This window comes from Triticum dicoccoides, chromosome 1A (genome assembly GCF_002162155.2).
Source record: "Triticum dicoccoides isolate Atlit2015 ecotype Zavitan chromosome 1A, WEW_v2.0, whole genome shotgun sequence".
NCBI lineage: Eukaryota > Viridiplantae > Streptophyta > Magnoliopsida > Poales > Poaceae > Triticum > Triticum dicoccoides.
In genome coordinates, this window is record NC_041380.1 from 119,679,495 (window position 1) to 119,690,384 (window position 10,890).

A 10,890-nucleotide genomic window follows, 5' to 3' on the forward strand; every position below is an offset into this window, starting at 1 on the left:
GCCCTGCTGAGCTGCCCAAGGTGATTTCCTTCTTTGCCGATCTTGATTGTGGTTTTTCATCTAAGTATGTGGTGATTTTTTTAGAAAAGGAAGTATGTGGTGATTAATAATGCAAAATTTTATTAGCTTCGATGCCATGCTATACATAGTGGTTTAAATAACTTGTGTTTCTTATACTGAAAAGTAATTCAGAATTTGTTTCTGTTTCAATTAGAGCCCTGATGCAGACAAGGATTGTGTGGTTGTACATGTCACTCGTTATGAGGCGGACGACCTGGAAGCCATTTGTGGTTATACCAATGAAGATTTGTATTCCAGCCTCACTGTTGTCAGGCGTGTTGTCGAGGGTGTACTGAAGCACAAGAAGTTCAGGCGTGTTGTCGTTTGTGAGGCATATTGTTCTTGTCAAGCTTACGCAGGAAGATGACGTGGCATGCCTCCACAAACAAGTTTATCAGTGGCAAGGCCACAAGGTTGTCTTCATGAAGGTTCACAGGATTGAGCTGCTGCGGGACGTCCTTGATGATGTTCATGGCAAGGTCCGTCTTGTGTCCATCCCAAATTAGATCAAGGCATGAAATAGTTGCCCGGCTAGTGTTTAATAGTAGTTTGGGTTGTGTCTAATTATCCGAACCTTGCCTGTTATCGACCCCTCTGGGGCTAGTACTCTATTTGAATCCGTCTATGGGAACTGCTGCTACTTTTGTGTGCCCGTGAATCATTTGAGAACCATCGTAATTGTTGCCAAAACAGATGCGTCCTCACTAGTTTTTTCATGAATATGGCATGGTAAGACATAAGTTGTCACGGTTTATCATACAAGTAGTGTGTGTTTTGATGAAATAGAGCACTCATTCGAGAATTGTGCACCAACGTATACATAAGTACTTGTAAACACTGTTGGTGCTACCCCACTTGTAAGCAGTTGTGCAAAACACGACACATTGGCTCAGCTCGCTTCAACACTAGGCTATCGACCAACTAACAATCAACAATCTGCTGTCTGACATATAAGCAACTATGTATCTTGTTACAGTGGTTCATGCAGTTAATTGAGGCCACAATGTCATAAATTCCAAACGTCCACACGCTAGTCCAGCGCTCATGTGGAACACTCACATTAAACTTGTCTTCATAAAAAACTTGAAAAGCATAAGTTAAGCAATTTTATACATCTCAATGATTCATAGAACATAACTAGCATATACTAGTTCACAGCAAAAGACAAAGTTGTGAGAAGGTTTACAAATCAGGAAAAAACAAGCAAGGCTTCTTTGAGCAAAGGGCCTCCCGGCAGGCTTAAATTTTCTGGAGTTCACTCTGGTTTTTTCTTGTTGCCACCATTCAGGGTTAGGTTCTCTCATTCCAGAATAACCAATTATAATTGTGGTCTCAGCTGGAATGCTGAACTGAACCATGCAGTGTACTGACCAGCTGAAATGCTTGTGCATTCCACTAAATTTAAGCACCGCTATTTGCAGAAATAAGCAGACCACAATGCCTCTTGTCCGCGCACCTGTCCAAAAAACCGCCGTGCATCCGTGCCAGCTAGTCCTCAATCCATGGATGAACTGGTAGAAAGTGCATTCCGGACTAGGATGCAGTTGTTTTCGCTCGTCCCTGCACTGCAATCAGGAAGTAAAACGTATGAATCAGCTTCTTTTAGATTGCGTTGGTCATTCTACCTTAGTTACTACCAATGTAGGGATACCTTGAGGACGGGAGGTTAGACGACGGCAACGAGGGATAGCCATCTCATTTTGCACAGTTGTACTAAAACTGAGGTGTGTGCTTTTGATTGCGCGGATAGAAACGATACGGAGACAGACATCCCGAAACGATATGGAGACAAACATCCCTGTTTGCGCAAATACGAAATACGGTTATTTAAACAATGACGGATATTACTACTTTCCCCGTTTCCTCTTAGAACCAAGTCCTAGATTCATGCTACAGCTTTCCCACTTTCTTCCTTGTTTGAACCAACGCTTTGACTCGACTGTATGAACTAGCTTTACTTATAATAATAGAAGTCTAGGTGGTTTTGGAACAGCGGACGGAAGTAGAAAAGGATCCACACGAAGGGAGCTGGGGCAGTAGAGCAAGGAAGGTATCGAAGGAATATATACCTGAGGGTCGTCGGCATGTGGCAAAGACGGCGTCGGAGGCCCTCCCGAGTCGGCGCTCTCTCTGAGAGAACGGCACGGCCGCCGACCGGGACGCGCGGGCAGCCGTTGGTCTCCTCCCTCACCGCCGACGACAGCGTGAACGATGCACCTACACCCCTGCCCCAGTCGCGGTTGTCCGACCGGATTTGTGACCAGCCGTGAGCTGAGAGAGAGTGTGGCCACCTATGTGTTGCTTAGATCTGGAGAGCATGAGAGAGTGAACAAGAGGAACCCTAGTAAAGCAAGCGCTAAGGCTCCTGCTTTTATATATAGTGGAGTGATATTGTTGTACCAGCTTCAAAAAAATGCGCTCCTATGTGTACCCGCGAGTGGGTGTGAGAGAGTGCGTGCATGCACCGCTTCTCTTCATGAGAGTACAATATACTATGCCCAAAGAACGTTCGCCGCAAGAGTAATAGTATAAGTGTGTGACATGTGAGCTAAAATAAAATGTGCATGCCGTCTTTTGTTTTTTAGAAGTTCTGAGGGTAGGGTGTGAAGAGCACATATGTGCGTGACGTCTACCTGCAGATAGAAGGTGGGTGCGACGTGCGAGTCTGCGAGAGGACTCGGGAGAGTCGTGACTCGTGAGGGTGCGTGTGCGTGAGAGAGAGGGGGGCACGTATCAATGCAATGCATGTGTCCGTAAATCATTATCCGACAAACGTTTGCCACAAGCCTTTTCCTGATGAACGCTGTAAGAACCATTAGATCGGCATCCGACAGTGTCAGTTTTGCCATGTCATTTAACAGAACAGCCACTCCTCCTCCACACAAATCTTCCACGTGAGTGTTAGCAACTGTCGTATGCTCCCTCCGTTCCGAAATGCAGTGCATATAGCTTTATTGAAAATTCGAACCTCACAAACTTTTACCGAGTTTTTGTGTACCAAACTGCACATGTAGAATACCATGTACTATATATCATTTCATTCATCTTTGAGAGGTAACTATAAAGATGGGTGAGGAGTCTACAAAGAAAGACCATCGTATCACCCGCAGCAATTTCAAGCATCCTTTAGTGTCGAGGAATATCATAGGAACTCTATATGATATGATTTTTATAGGATTTTTTCCTTTAGAGCCAATTGGTTCATAGGAATAGATTCATATACTCCACATTTCAAATGAAATAAACATGATATCATTTCTATAGCTTTAGAGCCACTTGGTTCATATGAATGGATTCCTATACTCCCTTAATTTCAAAGGAAAATAAACATTAGCATATATTCAATAGAAAAGTTCCTGTGATATGAACCAAATTACATCTCTTTTCTAATCCCTCCTCATAGGAATTGAGATACATGTCATCTCTAGATTCAATAGAAAAGTTCCTATGATGTGAACCAAATGACATCTCTTTTCCAATCCCTACTCATAGGAATTGAGATGCTCCATGTCATCTCTTTCCCTACAACTTCCATGTATACATCTTCTATTCCTAAATAGACAGTACAACCCACTAGTAGCTTTTTTCCAAAACATGCAACTATGGCACAAGAACTATATAGTGTGCCAATAACTTTGAAAGATGGTCGTTGGATGAAGCTAACCCGACAGTGCAGAGATAGGAAAATCCGAGCACTACTGGCCGTTGGATATCATCAACATCCCACCAGATCTGCCACATGTACAATTTAGAAGACTCCATGGTTGAACTTAAGCATAATGCACAAACCTCAAAACACAAGCACTTCTCCTTTGTTCTAGAATCTTCTGTATCATAATTGATTATTTCTTCTAAATGAATTGCCATTATTTGTTTTTTACTTTATGATTTACAATGCACAACCCCATGAATCTTAACATTTTTATAAAACTAATTGATTTTGAATGAGATGAACTATAAGAACTAAACGAACATCTTCATCATGCATATATGACTCAAAGCTTTACATGCTATAGTGTGTATTTATTCATAATTTGGTTTCGAAATCTCATGCGTTCAATACATGTGTACCTTACTAGTTTTGAGTAGAGTAGCAAATTTCACGCGGCCCCGGGTATATCAAAATGCAGGGCCCATGCATCATTGCCTTTCAGTCGAACCTACGTCCACAATTTTTTGTACGTACTATATCTCCACTGGTCCCCGAACCCAAAATGCTGCCTCGTTCCCGTAAAACCAAGCGGCACGCACATATTTAAGGCGTCGACTTGAACCCATTTACTACGACGTGGCCCCGCACGCCGTAGTACTCCTACAAACCCTACCGCCGCACTCACCATCGGTTTTCTTCAATAGGACGAGGGAGAAGCTGATTTGTAGTGGATGCGCTTTCAAAAAAAGGATCTGTAGTGGAGACCCCTACCCTAGGGTGCCCTAGTTAGCTGCCGCACGCATCATTGTTTTCTATTTTCTTTATGCTCTTGCGCCCTAGAGTGAAATGATGGTTGCTTCGTCCGTCCAGCTTAATGCGGGAAAGGTGGGGCTTTGTGATTTGACCCCTCATCGCTCATTTTCTACTATTGCGGCGCTACGACCGGGGTGCCTCCAATTCCAACCGCTGCTCTGAACTGTAATTTGGTGCATCGCACGTGGAACAAGATGGTGGATGAGCCACATGTCGGCCAAAGGGGTCCTGTTAAGTGTGTCGCCATTTCGTGTGCGGACTGACCCTGCTTGAGTTGCTACGCCAACACGATAGGAGCAGACTACCACTTGGTTTTGCTCCTTGGTGAATCCCGACTATATTGATCTAAAAAGATACATGTTGAACTACCCTCTCCGTCTCAGTTTTTTTATTTTTAGGCATCTCGGTTTATAGGGCCTGCATGTAGTTCTAGGTCATCCATTTGACTAACTAAATATGAGTTACTATATCACAAAAAGTATATCATTGGATTCTTAAGCAGCTGTAGTTGTATTTAAAAGTCGAGGGCGGGGCTTTTCCTACGCGGTAGGCGGGGCAGTTCCGCCTAGTCGGTTCGACAGAGACGCGAGAAGACGAGGGAGTAGGCTGCTGCAAACGTAGGGCTGTGTGATTTGACAGCGAGTTACTGCTGGACAGGTGGGGCCCCATGATTTGACTTTCCATTATCATTTTAACTACGGTGCTACGACCGGCGTGAGTCTCCCGATTCCTGACCACCTCCATTACGAAGAAAGAGATAGTGAGGAGTAAAAAATACATTTATAGCCAACCTTGTTGTAGTATGAGTGACTAAGTGATGACTATGTATGACATGCCAACATCAGATAGCCTAACACACCATGTTAAATCTCCAAGGGCGCGACCGCGCGAGCGACGCGACGGTCGTGGTAGGCGCGACCATGATACGGGCTGTTGGCAGCCCTTGGATCTGAGATCAAATGGTCGCATGCTAAGTTGCTGAAAATTTGCAAAATAACCCTCCAGGATAGGATATTCACCCATAGGTCTAGAATCACGCCATGTAACCGTTCGATCTCAGATCCAATGGCTCTCGGAAGCCCGTATCATGGGAGAATGGAAAGCCACTACCCTGCTGTTCGCATGCTGGCAGTTCGCTCCTACTCGTCCCTACACGTCCTTCAATACTACGATGGTTCGCTCCTAGTCGTCCCGTCCATTCACATTACGGCAGTTCCACTAATCCTAAACCTCCTCCCAAATCCATGGCATCCCAAATCTCCACAATCGGCGGTGAGTACAAGGTTAGAACCATCACCGGCGATAAGTTCGACGTCATCTACACCCGTTCTTCCGCGACGGTGAAAGGTTGCCTTTCTCGCTTCAGACGCATGTTTGAAAACTTAGATGATGAGTGGGTCGCTGGGCTAGATGTTGAGTACACCACAGTCCTGGGACGAGAGAAGGATCTAAAGGACGAAGAGAGGAAGAAGCCCGCCGTGATCCAGGTTTGCGTACATAACGTTTGTTTGGTCTACCACATATGCCACGCCGACGTTGAGTGCCAGGATTTTAAGAACTTCCTCAAGGACAAAATAGTGAAATTCGTTACTGTAGACTTTAAGAACGACAAAGAAGTCATGGGTCGGATAGGCCTCGCTGTAGGCAACCCCTTCGACCTCCAGAAGAATCGGCTGGTGCCCTCTGGTCAGCCTTCAATGCAGACCCTGGCAGGAGCCATGGTTCATCCTTCGTACCGTAAACTGGAGAAACCTCATCACATGTTTCATCGTCATGCATGGAAACGGAATGTACTAGATATAGGCCACATCCACTATGCTGCAATGGATGGCTACCTTTGTTTCAATATCTACAAGGGTTGGATGAAGAGCAACAGCCAAGTGTGCGGTTCAAGCAAAGAAGTATCGGCCAAGAGGGAGAGGGACAAGGACGAAGTCGAGAATGTGGACAAGGACTCCGAGTAAGGTGGCAGTGTCGTTGCTCATGGTGGTTCTAAACTTCTAATGCAGTGTCTACCAGATTAGTTGCATAGTTTAATTTCAGGTGTGCTTAGTTTAATTTGAGGGGTGTGTTGTGCTGAGCCCCCAGCAGAACTATGTTATGTTTCTTCTTGTTACTTTAACTCTTCAGTATGTACATACTACTAGTATTTCTTTAATAGAATTTAGCACCCCAATTAAGCACGTACTAGCTTTTTTAATAGTACTATATGCATAATTTGGTGACGAGCGCTCTTTGTATGTACCACCTTTTCTTTAATTTCAATTTTTGCTCCATGGCGCAATCCATCGATTGTTCTACTGTACAAAAGTATACATTTTTTAAAAGGCTAGAGTATTGTTCATCACATATATAGCCAGTTAAATTCTCAACCTAGAACGACGTGCATGCCATGTAGTAAACCGATACAGAGGAAGTATAGTAAAAATGAGGTGATTTTACCGAGCGATCGGCGGGGGAGCATGGCCTATCATGCGGTCCCATGTGTCATGATGTACCAAGGCGATGCGCGTGTCCCTCTTGAGGCAGAAGCAATACTACGTGGTTTGAGATGATGGCGAACCGAAGTGTGAAATAATGGTTGCTTCGTCCGTCTGGGAAGGTGCGGCATTGTGATTTGACGTCTCATTGCTCATTACTACTAACGGGCCGGTACGAGTGGGGTGCGTCCCCCTGCTGTTCTGCACTGTTATTTGGTGCTTGACACGTCGACCCGGTTGCTATATGTCCCACATGTCGGCGACAGGAAGTACAAAATTCATGAAAGGGAGCGTCAACGGAGGAGTATACTATAGAATTCATGAAAGGGAGCGACTTAGTTTTAGAAAAAATCTGTTTTTACGGAGTACGTACCCACTAGGGTTTATAGGGCTCATCTAAAAACATTCGTTTTTCCGTTTGACAAGTCTCAATTCTACTATACTAGTAGTAGTACCATTACATGTTGGATTTCGTGGTGCGTTAGATCACCCGACGCAAGCAGTGCCAAGAGGTAACCAATGCATGTACAAGTTCATGGAAACTTAGCGGTCATTCATGCATTCGTTCTAATTAATGCCTCGGTAAACATAACTTCTTGAGAAAAACGAGCGTACTAATTACTTGTGCAAACTACAAAATTAATTCGACCACTCACCGTCTACCTTGGTTGGAGAGATTTTGAAATTGTGCCATAAACTGGAAAGGAGGGAGTAGTAACTTTTGTCTTGATTACTATTTGTGGCCTTGTATAGATGCAAAATGTATTTTTTATAGTGGCCTTGTATAAGTAAATGGAGGGAGTACTAACCACAGTACGTAGTAGGGACGAGTAGTAAACGAAGGGAGTTGTAAAATTTTCTCCTCGTGCTGCGAGCCACCGCGCGCGTGGGCGAGGGAGCGAGCGTAAAGGCGTACAATACTACTACTAATACTACTACTCGTAAGCAAGCTTCACCTCATCCTGCGAGCCACCGCACCCGTGGGCAGGGGAGACGGCATAGTAAGCAAGCTTCTCCTTGTTCTGCGAGTTGACGGGACACATCAAAAGTACTCCAGTGTATAGAGCCTTGCCTCTAAGGTATGCCCCACATGGTTTGCCTCTTTTTTTAATTTAACATAACGCGTCAAGTCGCAATTTGTTTGTTCACCCGTGGTAGACGATCCTCCCTCCACCAAGTGGACAACCAGTACACGTGCCAAATTACCACGTGGGCTGCCTTTTTCATACAGAAATGAGCTCCACCGTGTACCCGCGCGGGTGTGGTTGGGAAAGAGACGGGAGTACGTGCGCCGTGCGTGCACCTCTTCTCTTCGTGCACGTCCCCCACCTACGTGGGTGTGTGTGAGAGAGATACAAACCTAGACATAATGCGCCATCCATCCCCATGCCTCCGCCCAGTCCGACCACCAGTCACCACCACGCCCCACTCCTCCTCACCTTATCTCTCATCTTTCTCCCTCCATTTTTATATACAAGGGGCCACTATCAAAATTACAATTTGCAGATATACAAGGCCACTAACACTAATCGATGCAATATTAATGGTGTTTGCCTCATGGCACTAGCAAAGGAGGACATTAATTATCCCTTGCATGCATGCGGGAGTTTGTAAAAAAATGCATCATGATGTCCCGTGCAATGCACGGGCATCTTGCTAGTCCATGAAAACAACACATGGCAAAATTCCACGGCGAACGAGGGATTTGAATCTGTTGGGAGGGGCTGTTTGGATCTTGCCTGGGGTAGCCAAAATATTGGCGACCCTTTTGTCCACCGGTGCCTTTGCCACCGATGAATGAGGAATGGCTCGGGTGCTCATGTTGTCATGCATCCTCCAGCACGCATGTTGGAGACGAGCTCGCATGAGCTGTGTTTTTTTGTCCCACAACGCCGCCCGCAGACCGACCGGCGACCCGCAAATTACGCCATCCAACCGTAGCCGCACACATTATGACAGCAACTCAACCAAACAAACGAAATTCACGCAAACACGTAGACAAACTAATATTTCATATAAACAACGACGGAAATCATATAAAATACCGGATTTTCATACAAACATGACGGATTTCATTACATTCAAATGAACTACGCGGTGCTAGTTCTGGACAGCATAGGTATGTAATACCTGGCCTAAATGGTTGCCCGTCGATCGATTTGTGTTCCTCATGTCCGGCAGTATAATCACCGGACTGCCGAGAGCCCCGGAGGTATATGCTTCATCGCAAAGGACGGCTCGCTTCCCCACTGCCCAACTGATATCATTGGCTGGTGCCGAATATGATGGTGGCCGGCACCGGTTTGAGTTCATCACCGGCCACTACTTCGCCATGGCCGGCACCGACTCGAGTTCATCCTAACATTCCCCTCTTTCGTGGAGCCCATGCGGGGTCGACGAAGGTCCTCGCAACAAAAGGATCCGGCAAGACACCTCATGTGTACGCCGGCGTCGCCTTCGCGGTGGCCTTCATGGGACACAAGCGGCGGTGGCCTCCCGTGTTCTACTTCTCCTCGATGATGGCGGCGGACGCGGAGGCGCTGGCCACCGACTCGTCGCTCTCCGCGCACCCGGCTTCTGTCGCTGCTTGCATGGTGCGGATGCCGGCATGGGAGTCTCGGCCACAGAAACATGAGACGCGGTACGAGGCGGCGGCGTGGACGGCAGCAACGACGCCCGTGCGCCGCTCCTTGTCGAGCTGGCCTGGAGCGGCGAGTTGCTGAACTGCGCGCTGGCTTGGGGCGGTAACTGGCTCCGTCGGGCGAGGGGAGGGAGGTGGATCAGCAAGCTGCATAGCTCGTATCCAGCGGGCTACCCAGCCGGCTTGGATGCGGAATAACTACTCTTTTTAAGCCATTGTAAGAGTGGACAAAATGGTGGAGGAGATAGGGAAGCTGCGGAGGTGTGCGATTCTTGGCCGGCGTTTGGCCTCATTTAAATAGGAGATTAAATAGACCGCGGACGGGAGGAGCTCGGCCGGCGTTGCGTTTAACGTCGGCCCGGTCATGAACGGACGTGTGTCCAGAGTGGGGTTGCGCGACTTCCACACGGGCGGGTTTCATGGAGGCGTTTGAATGCGGCACGGAGGCGTGTTCAGCCGGGCGTGCCGCGAGTGGCGCCCTCGACTCTGACCTAGGACACCGCACCGTTCTTCCACTGACGTGTGGGATCTTTGGGTGCATGGCCTGCATGTCAGTGACCCAACGCAGGCAGCGCATAGCAAAGGAACCTTTGGTGGGCTGGGGCGGTTAGAAGCGGGTATTTCATAAACCGATGATTGTTCATTGAGTGTGACGTCATCTTTTCATGTAGATAAGCCTACTATGTTGATAGCCCATTCGATATGTTGTGATTCATAAAGACTGCTGCAAACATCAATGTTCGGCTTATCACAGATAAGATTGATTAAAACCCATAACAATCCATGTCCTTAACAAAGGGTGCATGCACGTATAGGTTGAGCGTGTGTCTTGCGTTGTGTGTTGTGTGCATGCAGGCGTGCAAGTGTTGCGTGTGTGCAAGGGTACGTTTCAGTGTTGCATGCATGGGTGCGTACGTACGTGTGTTCGTGACTGCATGTGTACGTGTCAGTGTTGCACGCCAGCATGCGTGCTTGTGTACGTGTCAGTGTTGCACGCCTACATGCGTGTGTGTCTTGGGTGCGTGCATGTGTACGTGCGGGGTGAGGCTACACGTCAGTCGACTGACTTTTTCATCTCTGGTCATTAGATTTTCCACCCGTTGGATACGAAATCAAGGGCCTCCAGTTTATCATCAAACTCCACCCCCCTGAGCCGCCAGCCACCACCGGCCGAACCGCCAGCCCCCGCCGCCCGCGGCCGGCCTGCCCTCCCCGAAACCACTCCCCACAGCCGGTCCGCCGCC